We start from the raw sequence: 15,829 nt of genomic DNA on the forward strand, positions 1-15,829 counted from the left end.
CAGTGAAGGGTGCAGAGAGCGGGGGAGATGTGATCCCTGTGTCCCAGAGCAAGAAGTAGTTTGACAGCAGTGTTTTTGGCTCTTAGAATTTTAAGTTGGTATGCCGGTGCTACCAGGTATAAGGAGTTAGCATAGTCCAGTCTCGACAGAACAATGGACATAATAGCAGCGAGTCTGTTGGGATAGGTGAGGTAAGGGAAAATGCGTATTAGAAGTTTGAGGTGGTAGTGACAAGATTTTGATACATTATTGATCTGACGGGTTGGGGGGTGCCATGAAAGTGGTTGTAGGAGAAGGACACACCATGATCTGGGCTCATAAGGTAGTTTCTTGTCATCCATCGGTCAATATCAGAGGCAACCTTCAAGTTCAGGACGTGGGTTGGAGCTTGTTTTGTGAATTCCTAGGATAATTTGGGAATCGTCCACGTAGTTGGAGCAGGTGAGGTTGTGAGCGCAGATTATTCCTTGTAGAGTGGTCAGATAGAGGTTGAAAAGGAGAGCAGAGAGGCAGGCACCTTGGGGTACTCCAGTATTCATGGTGCGAGCGGTTCAGACAAAAGGGGGAGGAAAGTGATTTGTTTCTTTTTTGTTGAAGGAGGCAATCCATTTGAGTGCCGGGCCTCAGATTCCTAAGGAGTGGAGACGGTCAAGGAGGATAGAATGGTTAACAGTGTCAAAGGTTGCTGACAGATCAAGGAAAATCAGCGCTGCGCAACCCTCTGAGTCTGCCGTGACCTTGGATTCTCCGAAGCGGTTGAGCTGAGGGTACACAGCACCATCAATGAGTTTTGCGAGAAATCAGGTGTTGGAGAGCAACCTGTAATTCTTAAGGTCGAGGGATGCCTTTTTTAGAAGCGATTTGACATGCGCCATTTTAAAGGCTTCTGGAAAGATGTTAGATATGAGGGAGTAGTTTAGTATGGACCTTGCTTGTTCTCCTGCGCAAGTAGAGGAGAATATTTCTTTCAGGATTGAGGCGGGAAAGCGGGCAGGGGATCCGGAGGGTCTGCTGCTTAATAGTAGATCTAGGAACTCATCTCTCGAGATGGGGTGGAAAGAGTCCAAGGCTGGCATTGCGGTTGTCGGGGCAACGTAATCGGGAGGGGTAGGTGTGGGGCAGAAGGTGAGGGTGAGAGTGGAGAGTTTGGTATCAAGGGTTACCATCCTGTCAAGTGCTGTTGTTGAAATGCAGCAAGAGGGAGTCTCAGAGCGTTTGTGTGGGTGTGGTTTGGGCAGAGGTGCAGCTGAAGGCTTCACTGCACTGTAAAAAGTTCAGGTTAGATTGAAAAAGAAAAGCAAAAGGTCTGGGCGTCCATACAAATGGAGGGAAAGGTGCTGTAAAGAGATCTTTCCTAGCAAGGTGTTGGTGTGTTGTTGCACGTGGATGGGTTTATTTTGTTTGTCAAGGTTCTTATACTGCGCACTGTTGCCAAATGTTTGGTTTCTTGGCGCTCTGGCAGATTGTAAAGCATTGGGTGGAAAAGTGACACCGTTCACTGAGTGTAGGTGTGTCTTTCGGCTGGTAGCCTCTGTGCTGTTGGGCGAGGCATCTGTGGTTTGTTTGGTTGTGGTGAAGTGCATGCAGTTTGTTGGGCTGTAGAGGTATGGTTGTGTTTAGTTCAGAGTTTAAGAGATGTATGCAGAAGGGTGAGTTTTTAGTAGGGTTGGCTAGTGGTAGGACCCTTTCCTACCCCGGCTGTTCTGACTGAGGCCAATATCCCTTCCCCTGTCACACATTCTGGTGTGCTGCAATTGCCACCCCTACAGTTTATGCAGAAGTGTGGGTTTTTACTAAGGTTATTTGGTGGCAGTACCTTTTCTAGCCCCAGTGTTCGAAGTGCCGCCAATATCCCTTCCTCTTTAGTACATTTTGGTGTGCAGCAATTGCCACCCCCACGGGTTTTTCCAAGGGGTATGTATTCCATGTGCCTTTTGGTCCATCGGTTTTTGAGATCAGGGCCCATCTCATTCCCCGTTTCTCCTTTGACCTTCTATAGGGAAGGGTACACCCTAGGTTCCCCCCCCTCCCATTTAGACGCCCCTACCTCTCCCTGCGGCCCACTCCCTGCTCCTACTCAGTTGTGTACTGGAACACAGTGCTAGAGGGGAAACATCTAAAATTGGAAAAAACAGCAATTGGACAACCCATAAAAGTGGAATAAAGCAGCCAAGGGATCAACAACTACATTTGAAACACAGAAGCATTATGTGAACACCTACAACTGGGACACCTTGCTGGAGAGGAAATGCAATATAAATGAGAACTACAATACAAACATGGAAGGCCAGAACGGGCCTCCCATAACTTACCAGAATGAGAGGTAAAGGTAAAGAAATAAAGAATACTTTTTGCATTTCTCAAAGAATAAAAATGGTGACCTTATCCAGCAGGGAGATGACACAAAGTTTACATAATTGCCAAATATACAACAAAATCACAAGTCTCATTTAGGGGGAAAAAATAAACTGAATTGCTCACCATGTGTCTACAATATCTCGGAAAACTGTGCAGGAGAGTACATTGAAAGTTCTGTGTAAAGCATAGACGGCTCGCAGATATAGCTGCAAAGATGAACTTTTTGTTCTCTCAAGAGGTGCAATGTTAGTTGGGATGTCCTTCTAGTACACCAAGGTTGGGGGTGCGTATCTTGTGGGGTTGCTTGATTTTGTTTCCCATTCGTTGTAGTGTGCTTTTTTACTTTGAGTAGTTCAGTTTGGTATGTTTTTTTTTTTTGTTGGTTGTTATTGTTATTTTGCATTTATATAGCGCCTTATATACCATTGGTATGGTCTGAAGGCGCTGGTAGGTTGAACGCCCTTGGGAACCGAAGTTCGAGTCAGTAGAGGGAGAGCAGAGAGAGTCCAATGGTGCGTGTGCGCACCAGGTATGTGTGCAGCTGGTGCGGAATTCGTGTGGTAGCTGCTTCTTAGCGGTAGGTGTGGTGGTGGAGAGATCAGGAGTATGTGTTCGCTCTGACGGGATTTATCCCGACCGAGAGTGGTTGCGTTAGGCCTGAGGAGAAACGCCTAGATGGGGGTGTGGAGCCAGCAGTGTTTACTTAGAGTGATGGGGGGGAGGGGGAGAGATGTTGATATGAGAACAGTTATACCGAATGGTGTCGTAGTATCCCTGTGTTCTATTTGAGTGGTGGTGTAAAGAAGAGAGTAAGCGTGGGGTGTGGTATGATATATGCTCGTTCAAATGTTCCATGCATTCCAAAACATATTATGTACGTCACGCATGCGATCGGGTTCGATCTGTGGATTTTATTCATTTCAGGCGTTCAAGATTGTCCTACACACATCCGTCTGCTTGACATACTTACACTCTCGAGTGCGCCTTGCGTGAAGTGGTCTATCTCTCATTCTCCAGTGTGCCGCTGCGCGTGCTCTCATGGATTCCACATGCGTGCGCTATGCATTCTTGTCCTCCCCGCGCGTGCACTCCAGTCTACCACGCACATGTACTCCCGTCTGCCTATGCACTCATCCGCACTGTATACTCGTCCGATCTGTATACTCCTCAGTTCTGTACGCTCCTCCGCTCTGTACCTTCATCCGGTCTACACACTCATCTGGTATACATATTCATCCTATCCACACACTCTTCCGTTCAACATACTCATCCGTTCAATGTACTCATCCGCTCTACATACCCATCTGCTCCAAACACTTGTTCGTTCCATGCGGAAGTCCGCTCCACACACTTATCTGCTCCATACGCTCGTCCGCTCTATATACGCTCATCTGCACCATATACGCTCATCTGCTCCATATACTCATCCTTTCCACACCCTCGTCCGCTCCACATATTCGTCCGCTCGCTACACTCAGCCGCTCCCCCCACACTCGTCCACTCCCCCCACACTCGTCTGCTCCCCCCACACTCGTCTGCTCCCCCCACACTCGTCTGCTCCCCCCACAGTCGTCTGCTCCCCCCACACTCGTCTGCCCCCCCCACACTCGTCTGCCCCCCCCACACTCGTCTGCCCCCCCCACACTCGTCTGCCCCCCCCACACTCGTCTGCTCCCCCCACACTCGTCTGCTCCCCCCACACTCGTCTGCTCCCCCCACACTCGTCTGCTCCCCCCACACTCGTCTGCTCCCCCCACACTCGTCTGCTCCCCCCACACTCGTCTGCTCCCCCCACACTCGTCTGCTCTCCACCCTTGTCCGCCCTGGTCCGCTCTCCACGCTCATCCGCTCTCCACGCTCATTCGTTCGCTCTTACACGTTCGTCTGGTCAAGACGTTCATATGGTTGATACGTTCGTGCGTTTAGTGTAGTCATCAGTTCTACACCCTTCTGCGTTGTAATTTCTTCTGTGTTTACGCATTCATCACCTCTGCACGTACTCAACAACTCCACACGCTGGTCTGCTCACACCAACCACTCTACACACTTATTGGCTTTAGTAAGTTCATCTATTCCATCCGATCTCCATACTCATTTGGTCTTTCTAGTCGTCTGTTCTTCCATCCATGCGCTCTTACACTTAGCGCATTCATCTGTTCTATCCACTTCATCCATTCTAACTATTTCATCTTCCTACTACGTCCCTCCTCATTTATTGTGTCCATTTCATCAGTTTAGATCTCCTATTTTCACACTGATTTATTCCTATTATCCACTTCATTGTTTTGATCTACATTACTCGTTTAGATATGTTTGTCTTTCTTGGTTTACATTAGAGTTTATTAGCTGTCAATTTCTCGCTTCAGGTAGTTTGTTGGGTCGGTGGTTATTGTGATGATGCTAGTTTGGAAATCGGTTGGTTTTAGGGGAAGAGCCAGGTTTTCAGTAGTTTGCGGAAGGACGTTAAATCCTCAGTAAGGCAGATGTGGGGTGTGAGGGAGTTCCATAGGGTTGGGGCTAAGGCTGTGAATGAAGATCCGCCTAAACTGACTGAGTTTGTCTTAGGAATTACTAGGAGGACGGCTGAGCTTGATCTTAGGGTGCGAGTGGGATGATAAGGTATTAGTTTGTCTTGAAGATATTGAGGTCCAGTTTTATGCAGTGCTCGATGGGAGAGGCATAGGGTTTTGAAAGCCACCCTACGGGCTACTGGAAGCCAGTGTAGTGTCTTAAGGGCTGGGGATACGTGGTCTTTTGGACCGAGCGCAAGTAGCATTTTGGCCGCCGCGTTTTGTGCCCTTTGGAGTTTATTCAGTTGGTAGGCATGTATTCCGAGGTATAGGGGGTTTGAGTAGTCCAGTCTTGATATAACGATTGATTGGACCGCGGAGAGTCTGTTGGGAAATGAGAGATATGGAAAGATGCGCCTAAGGTTTTTGAGGTGGTAGTGGCAGGACTTTGAGACATTGTTGACTTGGCGCGAGAGTGTTAGGTCAGAGTCCAGGGTGCAACCAAGATTTTTCACTGTGTTGCAGGGTGTCGGTGAGTTGCCCATGGCGGGTGGCCAGGGTAGTGGGTGCGGGAGAAGATCGGAGTTGCCACAAACCATGATTTCTGTTTTGAAGGGGTTTAACAAGAGGTGGCTTTGGGTCATTCAGCGTTCTATGTTGAGGAGGCAGGATGCTAGGTCAGGTCGGGAGTTAGGTTTCATGTTCAAGAATTTTAGAATTAGTTAGAGTGTCGTCGGCGTAGTTGTAACACAGGATGTTGTGTGAGCGGATTATTGGTGGGGGGGTGATCAGGTAGAGATTGAACAGGCGGGCGGATAGACATGCTCCTTGTGGGACTCCTGTGTCGACTGGTCGGGCTTGGGAGGTAAAGTTGGAGAGTGTCGTTATTTGGTGCCTGTCTTTGAGAAATGAAGCTATCCATTTAAGGGCGGTTCCACGTATTCCTAGGGAGTGGAGGCGGTCAAGGAGGATTGAGTGATTGATCGTGTCAAAGGCGGCCGATAGGTCAAGAAGGATTAGTGCGGCGCATCCCGCGGAGTCAGCTGTCATTTTAAGGTCACCCCAGATCGAGGTTAGGGTGGTTTCAGTTCCGTGAAGAGTTCTGAACCCTGATTGGGTGGGGTCTAGGAGATTGTTGGCTTCAACAAAGGCATTTAGTTGGGAGTAGGCGGTTCGGTCAATGAGTTTGGCAAGGAACCTGGTGTTTGAGATGGGGCAGTAGTTTTTGGGCTCGAGAGGGTCGAGCGAAGGTTTTTTAATTAGAGGTTTGACGTGCACCATTTTGAATGCGTCTGGAAAGATGCCGGAAGAAAGGGAGGTATTTATGATAGATCTTGCGTGTTCTCCTGCGCAGGTGGAAGCAAACATTTCTTTAAGGGTTGTGGCTGGGCAAGGGTCCAATGGTGATCCAGATGGTTTGCGGGCAGATAGAAGTTTGAGAAATTGTTCCGGTGATATTGGGCTAAAGGATTCGAATGTCGGTTGCGTAGAGGTCGACGCTGATTGGCTGGCCGGTACGGGTGGTGGATTGCCTGGTGGCTGTAAGAGAGCCAGTTTGGTGGTTAGAGTTTTTTTCCTTTCGATAGCTGTGGAGTAAAAGTGGAGGGAGAGTGAGTCACACAGCGATTGTGACGGGGTCGGGACGGTTGTGTTACAGGCCGGATTGGTGAATTCGGAGATAATTTTGTGAAGTTCTTTGCTTGGGTTTTTGCAGTTTAGGATTCGGGAGTTGTAGTGGGCTTTTTTTGCTTTCTGGATTTCGGCCTTGTACCGATACAGGTGACGGGCCAAGGTGGTCCTGCTCTTGTGGGTTTTCTCTTTCTGCCATTTGCGTTCTAGGTATTTGTATTTGCGTTTAGTGGTCTTCAACTCGGGAGTAAACCATCTGGGGAAAAGGCCACGGCGGGTTGATGGTTTGCACGAGGGGGTGAGCCGCGTCAGAGATGCGTTGAGCCATGAATCAAAGGCCTCAGGGGTTAGTTGGTTGTTGGGACGGCAGGTTGGTGGAGGAGACTGGATGAGTGACTCGGCTAGGTCCGGGGTGATTATTAGTTTCTTCCAGCATTTGCGTATATTCGGAGGACTAGATACGAGTACGGGAAGGGGGCGGGTGGGTGGATGGTGAACGAGAGAATGAAATGATCGGACCAGATGATAGGGGTGGGCGGCTTTAGATGAATCAGGGTGTTGGAGCTAAAGATGGCATCAAGAGTGTGTCCTTTATAGTGAGTCTGGCCGTTTATGTGGGGTTGGAGATTAATTGCATCTAAACCGTCAACTAGTGAGTGTGTCATTGGGTTGGTTGGGATGTCGAGCCATATGTTGAAGTCTCCAAGAAGGGTGAGGCTGGGATGGTTTAGTTGGAGGGTGGCAATAGAATCGCAATGGTTGTTTGTGAAGTGTCTATCCTAGCCAGGGGGCCTGTATATTATTAGGAAGCTGTGTGACGGCGACGGGGAGAGGGATAGTTTAATGAGGAGAGATTTGCAGGATGGAATGGAGGGTTGGTTGTCCATGATTGAGGTGCGAAAGAGGGATTTGAAGACGAATGCTACCCCCCCTCCCCTGGACGGACGGTTCAGTGGGATGAGGGAGTAGTCAGGGAGAAAGGCTTCATTAGCGATTGGACCGAAGTCGTCAGAGAACCAGGTTTCAGTGATGAAAACTAGGTCTGGTTTGACAGAGGCAAGGAGGTCAAAGATGCAATGTTTTGCTACAGATCGGGCGTTAAATAGGATTCAGTTGTAGTTTTTACTCTTTCTTTTTCGTGCTTCCTGTTGGGATTTTCAGTGCTTTGAGATGTGGCGTGAACCACCTTGCCATCGTTTTCTTCAGTGATGGGGTTAAATGGTTTTTCCGGTGCAATGTCAGTGTTTTGTGATCCGTTTTTGGATTCTGTTATTTAATCTATGATGGTTGAGTCTAGGATGGCGATTGCAGGTTTTGCAGCTTCCAGTCTTGCGTCTAGGTCCAGTGTTAATGGCTCTCCAGTTTCTTTTCAGAATTGGTGGTGTTATATGGAGGTTATCAGCGATTCGTGCTGGCGGTTGGATCACAAACGGTACAATGAGTTGATTGCGACAGAGGATCAGTTGTAACCAGGTTTTTGTTGCAGAAGATAGCATTTAATGTGTGACCTACTGTATGTCTCACACTCCTTTCACCAGTTGTAGATGCATTGTCGCTAGTTTATCAGTTAGTGCTTTGGGTGAGTTGTTCTCGTCTTCGAACCATATGTTGAAGTCTCCAAGTGTGATCCAGGGATCGTGTTTAATGGCCATGTTGGTGATGGCGTCCATGAAGGTGTCTACGAATTTCGAGTTGCAGGTCGGTGCCTGTAGACAAGTAGGAATGTTAAGTTTGGGGGTCTGCGGTGAAGTGTAGAATGAGTGATTCGCAGTTTTGGGTGATTAGCGGTGGTGCTCTTTATTTTATTTTTTAGATGGTCCTCGTATGCAACCACAAGTCCTTGTGGTTTTGGGTTAGCCAGGTTTCTGTGAGGAATAGCACGTCTATCCCTCAATCGCGTAGCAAGTTGAATATTTCTGCTGTGTGCTTGGATATTGATCTGCTGTTGACTAGGCTGCAGTGTTATCTTTCTGTTCCTTGTGGTCTGTTTGGTCTTTGGCAGTGTATTTTTGGTGTTTTGTGTTCATCATTTTTTCCCCCAGATTGCTCTTTTGGGTTTGACGTGGTTTCTTCATTGTGTATTGCATTCGTCATTTATATAGCACCCTTTCCCCATTTGTATGGCCTCAATGCACTTTGTGGTTGGAACGCCCTTGGTGACCGTAGTCCATGTGCTCTAGTTTCTAAGAGTTTAAATTAAACATGCTTGTGTGCATTTTTCCAGTTTAGGACTTGGGTGTGCTGGCTAGGTTCCAGTAAGCATCCCGGATGTAAGGCACATGGGCGGGTGGGTGCTGTCGGGGTTTTAGGATAGCGTTCTAGTGCTGTAGATTAAATGTGTGAACAGCTAGACTGAATTTATTTAGTTGGTTGTTGCTGTATACTAATGGAAGAGGTGTTGAGGTACGTCAGGGGTTTCAGTGTGAACGGCTGTGTGCTGCTAGACCAGAATAGCATAGCACAGCCATAGCTGCATTCTAGGGTGCATGGATGGGTGGCCGTGCCTGTGTCCACAGACGTGGTTTAAGGTATATGTACCATAGGCTTGGCTGGAGTTAAACTGCAGTGTTTTATTTTTGTAACTTTTTTTTTTCTTGATCCAGTTTGATTGGCTGGTCTTACTATTCGTGGTCTCCCTGCAACAGTAGTCTGAGTAGTGGGAGAAGGCCCGCAGGGCAGAGGAGAGGACAATAGTTGTCGGGTATGCTGCTGCGAATGCTGCCGGCATACGCAGGGTATTGGCGGATGGGAGTGTTGTGTTTGGGTCAGGGTTTCTGTGTGCCTGTTGAGGGTGCGTCCCAGTCTACACCCTCAAGTGGAGGGAGGGAAGAGCCAGATTTTGAGGGCCTTTCTGAATGGCAGGTAATTGTGAATATTGCAGATGCTCAGGGCTAGGGAGTTCCATATGATCAACGCTTGGACGGAGAGAGGATCCAATGTGTCTGGAGGAGTTGTACTATGGGGTTACTAGGAGAGATGCTATGCCAGATCTGAGACTCCTTGAGGGGTGGTAGCAGGTGACCTTGTCTTGAAGGAATTCCGGCCCTGTGTTATGGATGGCCCTGTGGGTGTTGCGCATGGCTTTAAAGGTAGTGCGTTGGCCAATGGAGGACTCTGTGTAGCGCTGATGAGTTCTCTTTTAGGCAGGTTAATGAGCAGGAAGGCTGCAAGGTTTTGGATTGTTTGCAGTGTCCTTAGCTGACATGCTGGTGCGCCTAGGTAAAGGCAGTTTGCAACCTAATGTGGCTCCCTGTGCAACCCATCTCATCTGTTTTATGAGTAACACCTTCTGTAACTACTGTGAACTGGATGTAAAATGCAATATGTAAAATGTAAAGACCTACGCTAACTGTTCATCTATGCAAGTATCCTGTAACAGCACCACACTGCCTAAGGGCTGCTGAACGCTTTATAAATGCAGATATAGTCTAAGCATGAGAGCATGATGGAGATTGGTGAGAAATGGTGAGGAAAGGTAAGATGGATGCGTAGGTGGAAAAAAACAGGCTCTGGAGACAGTTGACTTGTTGGCAGAGGGATAGATCTGTATCCAGTGTGCATCCAAGGTTTTTCCCTCGAGGTTGCCGGTGTGGGAGGTGGGGGGGGCAAGGGATTGTGGGCATGGAATCTGTTGTGGGTGGAGTGATGTTTTCCTGCAGACAAGGATTTCCGTTTTCCCAGGATTGAGGATGAGCTGGTTTGTAGTCATCCAGTAGTCAATATCAGAGAGGCACGGTTGGGGCCTGGCGATTTTGCGATTTTAAGGATGATCTGTGTCTGCGTAGTTTTAGCAGGCAAGATTGTGGGAGTGGATGAGTACGGGCAGGGGGTATAGATAGATGTTGAAGAGCAGGGACGATGGGGATGCTCCTTTTTGGGGACCCCTTGTTACTGGTTGTGGGGTGGAGTTGAACACGCATGATTTGTCAACGATTTGAGATGAAAGGAGATCAGAGAGGGCTGTGTTTGATTCGTAATGATTGTAGCTTGTCTAGGAAGATAGTGTGATCGATGGTGTTGAAGGCGGCAGAGAGCTCAAGAAAGTTAAGTACAGCGCAGCCTTCTACATCAGCTGTTTTTTTAAGGTCGTCCCAGATTGGCACTATGGAGGATTCTGTTCCTCGGAGCGGTCTGAAACCAGATTGCGCAGAGTCCAGGAGGTTATTTTCCGAAAACAGGCCAAGTTGCTTGTACGCTGTGCATTCCAGGAGTTTGGCCATGAAGCGGTTGTTGGAGGTTGGCTGGTAGCTCTGGGGGGGAGGAGTGGTTCGAGTGTGGGTTTTTTCTGGGTCAGGCCAGGTCAGGCTTTTAGGGCTTCGTCGGATTTCTTTCATGATTGGTGTCTTCTTCAAGATGATCTTCCTGTTGACGCTGATGCTGCCTTTTGTCATGGCAGTTTTTTGTGATGACTGGTGTGTTTCTTTCTGGTTGCATTCTGTGCATTTCCCATTTTTCCCCTAGGTTTCTGGTAATCCTGCTCATGTGCTTATGGTTCTCGAGGATAGATGGTGGTTTGATTGGGTGGTAGGTTGACTGGTAGGATGGTAGGTTGGGATATTTTGGTCTTGTTCAGGCGATTGGTACTGTTTCCGTTGAACATGTGGGTGCGTTATCCCTTGTTATGTGTGCGTCTGTCTTTCCTGGTGCGTGGCATTTTTGTGATGGTCTGTTCTGAGGGTGACTCTATCCCAGAGGGAGTGGAGGTGGTGGGGGGCGGGATGTGACGGACTGTCACAGGGTCAGGTTTTTCCCAGGGTTGGCCTGACCTGGCAGTAACTAACCCTAGCAGTCGGGGCCTAATCTCTGACTAATTCTAATCCTATCGCAGACTGACCCTGGTGGTTTGGTGGCAGTCAGGGACTAAATTCGGGTGGTTAGTTGTATTTGGCTCCCAATAGTGAGAGCCTCCCAGTGGGGATTTTTGGTGGTCTGCGGTTAGGTGTTTCCTTGAGGGTTCCTGTGTGGCTGTCTCTCCTTGTGGTATCCTGTAGTTCTTTTGTGGTAATTGTATCTGGCTGTGTCGGGCTCACAATGGTGTTGACCTCCTTGTGATCTGTGGTGGACTGTGGGTATATATCTTTCCTTTTCAGGTCATGCGTGGCTGTCCATCCCTGTGGGGTTCCTGTTTTGTAGATCTATTTGTATCAGGTTCAGAGTTGGTTTGGTCTTCTCTTGTGGGGTCATGTATAGTTCTCCCTCTGTAGGCTCTTGTATTTGAATTGAATTTGAGTTGACAGTGGTCTAAGCCTCCCTGTGGTTAGTTCTCTTGTGTGGACCTAAGTGGCTGTCTCTCTACTTTTGTGGTCTTGTGGCTTTTTAGTTGCATCTTGTTCAGAGGCGGTGGCCTTCCTGTGGTTTTGTAGTTTTATCGGGTTCACATTGGCGGAATCCTCTCTGTGGTTGTTTGCGGTTAGGTCTTCCCTTGAGGGGTCTTGTATAGTTGTCTCCCTTTGTGGGCCCTTGTAGTTTTGTATTTGTATAGTGATGAACAGCGGCAATAGCACCTGTGATGTGCTGTGGTTAGTTCACATGAAATCACCTGTAGCTATACTCCAGTATTTCTCCTAGATTCAACAATCACACTTCTCTTATGCTCTGAAGGTTCGCCTAGATTTAACAGTGGCTATATTATGCTCATTCTTCTAAATAGTGTTGTATTGTAAATGTCACATGTATTCAATCGAGGCTATACTCTGTTCAATCTAAAATGGTCACAGTATAGACGCTGTTGAATCTAGAACTCTGAGGGTATATTGCAGGTGTTGCGTGTATTCAACAGTGGTTATAATCTGAAACTTGCCTAGATTCAACAGCGATTATATGGGACGTTTTGTCTTGATTCAACAGCAAATATGTATTGTGCGTTTGTAAGGCGCTTATACATCAGTAAATTGTGTTTCAAAGCGCCCACAGGGCAACAGGGAGGGACCATGGAAAATAAAAGCAAATATAACAATGAAAGGATGTACATGTTGCATGTATTAAACAGTGGCTATACTCTGAAACTTCTAGATTTGGTAGTGGTTGTAAATGTTTGACAGTGGCTGTACTCTAAAAGGTTCTCATAGATTCAACAGTGGCTGTTCTGAGAGTTCACCTAGAATCAACAGTGGATATACAGTAATGGTCCAATTAACAAAACATGGGTGCAGCAAGATTTAAAACCATGATATGCGTGAACACAGTAGCAAAACCATAGAGCGCAGCAAGATTTAAACCAATTCCAAGAGTTCAGAACCATAGAACGCAGTAAAATTTAAACCGGTGCCAGGAAAACACAGTAACAAACTAACATTGTTGACTGCATTTACCCCGAAAGACATTCAACCGCAAGAAACGATGCTGGTAATCCATTCTTCACTTGACACCCCGCACCATACACCACAACCCCACAGCAGGAACAAAGATGTGCTAGACCCCAAGAAGAACCTAAGCCTCTTAGAATCTCAAAGCCTTAAAGTTTAGCCCTGGGGAAACTGAGAGCAACCTTGAACAACCCAAAAGCACTGGCCCAATTAGCCGAACCCACCCAGAAATGACAGGCACAAGGGGCCACCTGATGCATGTTGCAAGCACTCCTGACATTTTTTACCTTCTTTACGAAGACCACATTGACTTTCTTTATCACAGAAACGTCTCTCAGATGATCAGTCCCCGGTTATCCACGAGAGTAACCCATCAGAGTTAAAGATCCTCTGTGCTAATGGCAACAATGGGCGAGGAGTTGGCATAGAGCTGGTGCACAGTGACTCCATAGTCTCAACCCCCATTTGACCCAATCCCATACTGTGAATCTCTATCTCTGTTAGGCAAGATTGTATGTAGTAACCCTGTGGGGAACTACACCAGCCTTGTCCTCTTGGTAATAGGTAACCCACCTATTGGTATAGGTCTGTACTGCACAAGTTGGCAGAGTGACAGAGCGGCCAGACTTCTCAAGAGGGGTAAATGTGAGCTGTAGAGATGTAACATAGAGATTCAAAATTACAAGTATTCAAATAACACTTGTATTCAAGGTTTCCAAGTAAAATAATGATTTAACGGTTGGTTTTAAATAAGCCTTCTTTAGAAAGGGCAATATGCAACAATGGAAAATAAACTTCACAACACGTCCTCAGATTTAAGTTAAGCAAGTAGATACCCTTTTGGGATGGCACGCACACACTTCCTACACCCTGAGGTAACTTCAATTACTAGTACACTGTGGAGATTGATATATCACTTTTGACACTTAATGCAATACTGAGGTTGTGGAAAGGGGTAGGGAAGGAAAAAGGTTAACCGGTTCTTACAATATGTGAATACTTTGCAATCTTTCTAATGAAGTCTGGGTTATACCTTTCCCAACAATAAAAGTAAAACCTATGTACCACCTATGAGGGAAAGTAAAAACCAAAGTCAATGGGTCAGAAGAGTCTGCAGGGAGCCAGGACAGCCAAAGTCAATTGAAACAATGTCTAGGGAGCTGAGGCACTTCAGATAGCACAAAAGTCTTGCACAATGTTATGTAGAGAGTTTGTAGAAAAAGAATGACTGTTGGGACCCAAGCTGTTAGGCTTGTGAACGGCAAAGATGCAAGCAACTCTGCAAAAGGCAGCTGCTTCAAGTCTCCAGTGAGAAAAAGCAAGCTACAGACAAGAGGTAAGTACCCCTTCAGTCGAGACAGTACCTTCGGTTTGAAGAGGAGGATCCAGCTGGCTTCTGTTCTGGTTGCAGTCCTGGGTTCCTGGGCCTCAGTCGTGGGTACAAGAGGGAGGACGGACGTCTGGGGGACTCCTACAATGCAGTTCGAAAGGTCGTCGTCGGCGGCTATGGGTTCTTTCCAAATCAGCGGTTTCAGCTACCGGCAAATAGCACCGCTGCGGTTCTTGCACACCTTATGGGGTCCCCTTGCTTCTGGGGTCCAGCACTCTGTTCAGGTGGCTCAGGCTTGGGTTGTTCTGCTTCGAGAGGATCCTCTGGATCGTCCGGGAGTTTGTGTCCGGCTTAAAGACGATGCACTCGTTTCTGGTGTTCCTGACCCCTTGCACTTGGTTCCAGCAGCAGCAAGGAAGTACAGCCAGCAGGGAGAGGGGTTCCAGCAAAGTTCATCTTGGGGTCAGTTGGTCCCACCAACCCAAAAGAAGTTGTCTGTTCCGGGCTTCTCTAGTCTATACGAAGTTGGAGCGTCAGCACTGCAGCAGGGCTTCACAGGCAGTTCAACATTCCAGGAGGGTACAGCAAGCTTCTCTTCCAAGTTCTTTCATCGGATGTTTCTTTCAGTGGTAGACTGTGCCTTCTGTTCAAGAGAATTAGCCTTTTATGCAGGTTTCTCCCATTCATTCGGAGTATAGCTGTCACTCACACCGCAGGGTGCCTGTCGTCCAAGGACAGCTAGCCAGCCAATCTGCACTGGGTGCATTCAGGTAACCAAGGAGACTTGTGAGTTTCGGGCACCTCCCTCGCTTCCTGCCCTGCCAGATACACTGGAGCCAGAGGCGGGTTTCAGCATTGAAGCCCACCAAGGATAAAATGAGCAAAGGGGTCAAACCTGGTTTTGCGTGCAGAGTAAAACCCAAGAAAGACCTTGCAAGCAAGAAATGGCTAAAAAAGACGACCAGGGCCATTTTGACAAAATGGACACCCATGGGTGCAATACTGCAGCTGAGGATTCAGCCTGCGGTAAAAATGCACAATGGTAGGAAAACTAAACAACTGCCACCAGCCATTAAAAGTCGTGAGGGTAACCTCAAAATTGTTACATGAGTAGGTAGGAAACGGGGCTACTAGGTAACCCCCAGTACTTCCACATAAGATGGGTTGTACTGGACCTACATAGGAAAATCAGGTAAGTAGTCAATTTCACTTTACTACTCTTGGGAAAAGTAGTTTACCCAAGAGCAGGTGTTTAAACCTTAAGAGAAATCCAAAGGACTTCTCTGACACTGCACTGAAGGTGCTGTGTCACAATACAAAAGGTGATACCTATGGAGTTTGTCAGACTCCGAAACCAAAAGAAACAGAGTCCTTATCGGATCAAAAAATACATGAGGGAGTGAGAAAAATGGCTCACTCACTCAAGGATAAAAATTAAAAGTCCTAAAGTCCAGCAAAAGAGCTGGGGGTCTCTTAAGGTTGAAGGGAATTGCACAGAAATTAGAATTCTCCCTAACACTGACCTGCTCCATCTCTCCCATAGCTACACTAAGCTTCCTCTTAATCTACAGACATTCCTCCTACAGCCCTCCCCCTAAACCCAATTGACCACAACCCAGACTGTGACTTGTTCGCTGTGACCTGCTCCATCTCTCCACTCCATCTCTCCCACAGTTATACTAAGATTCCACTTAATA

The 15,829-nt window shown here is 47.4% G+C and overlaps 1 protein-coding gene across 4 annotated transcripts in view; it reads left to right on the forward strand.

Moving 5' to 3' along the window:
- HNRNPLL (heterogeneous nuclear ribonucleoprotein L like) overlaps positions 1-15,829 on the forward strand; it is a 649,202-nt gene that overhangs the window by 585,884 nt on the left and 47,489 nt on the right. The gene's annotated exons all lie outside the window — the stretch shown is intronic.

This window comes from Ambystoma mexicanum, chromosome 4q (assembly GCF_040938575.1).
Source record: "Ambystoma mexicanum isolate Mex_15411 chromosome 4q, UKY_AmexF1_1, whole genome shotgun sequence".
In the NCBI taxonomy this organism is placed as follows: domain Eukaryota; kingdom Metazoa; phylum Chordata; class Amphibia; order Caudata; family Ambystomatidae; genus Ambystoma; species Ambystoma mexicanum.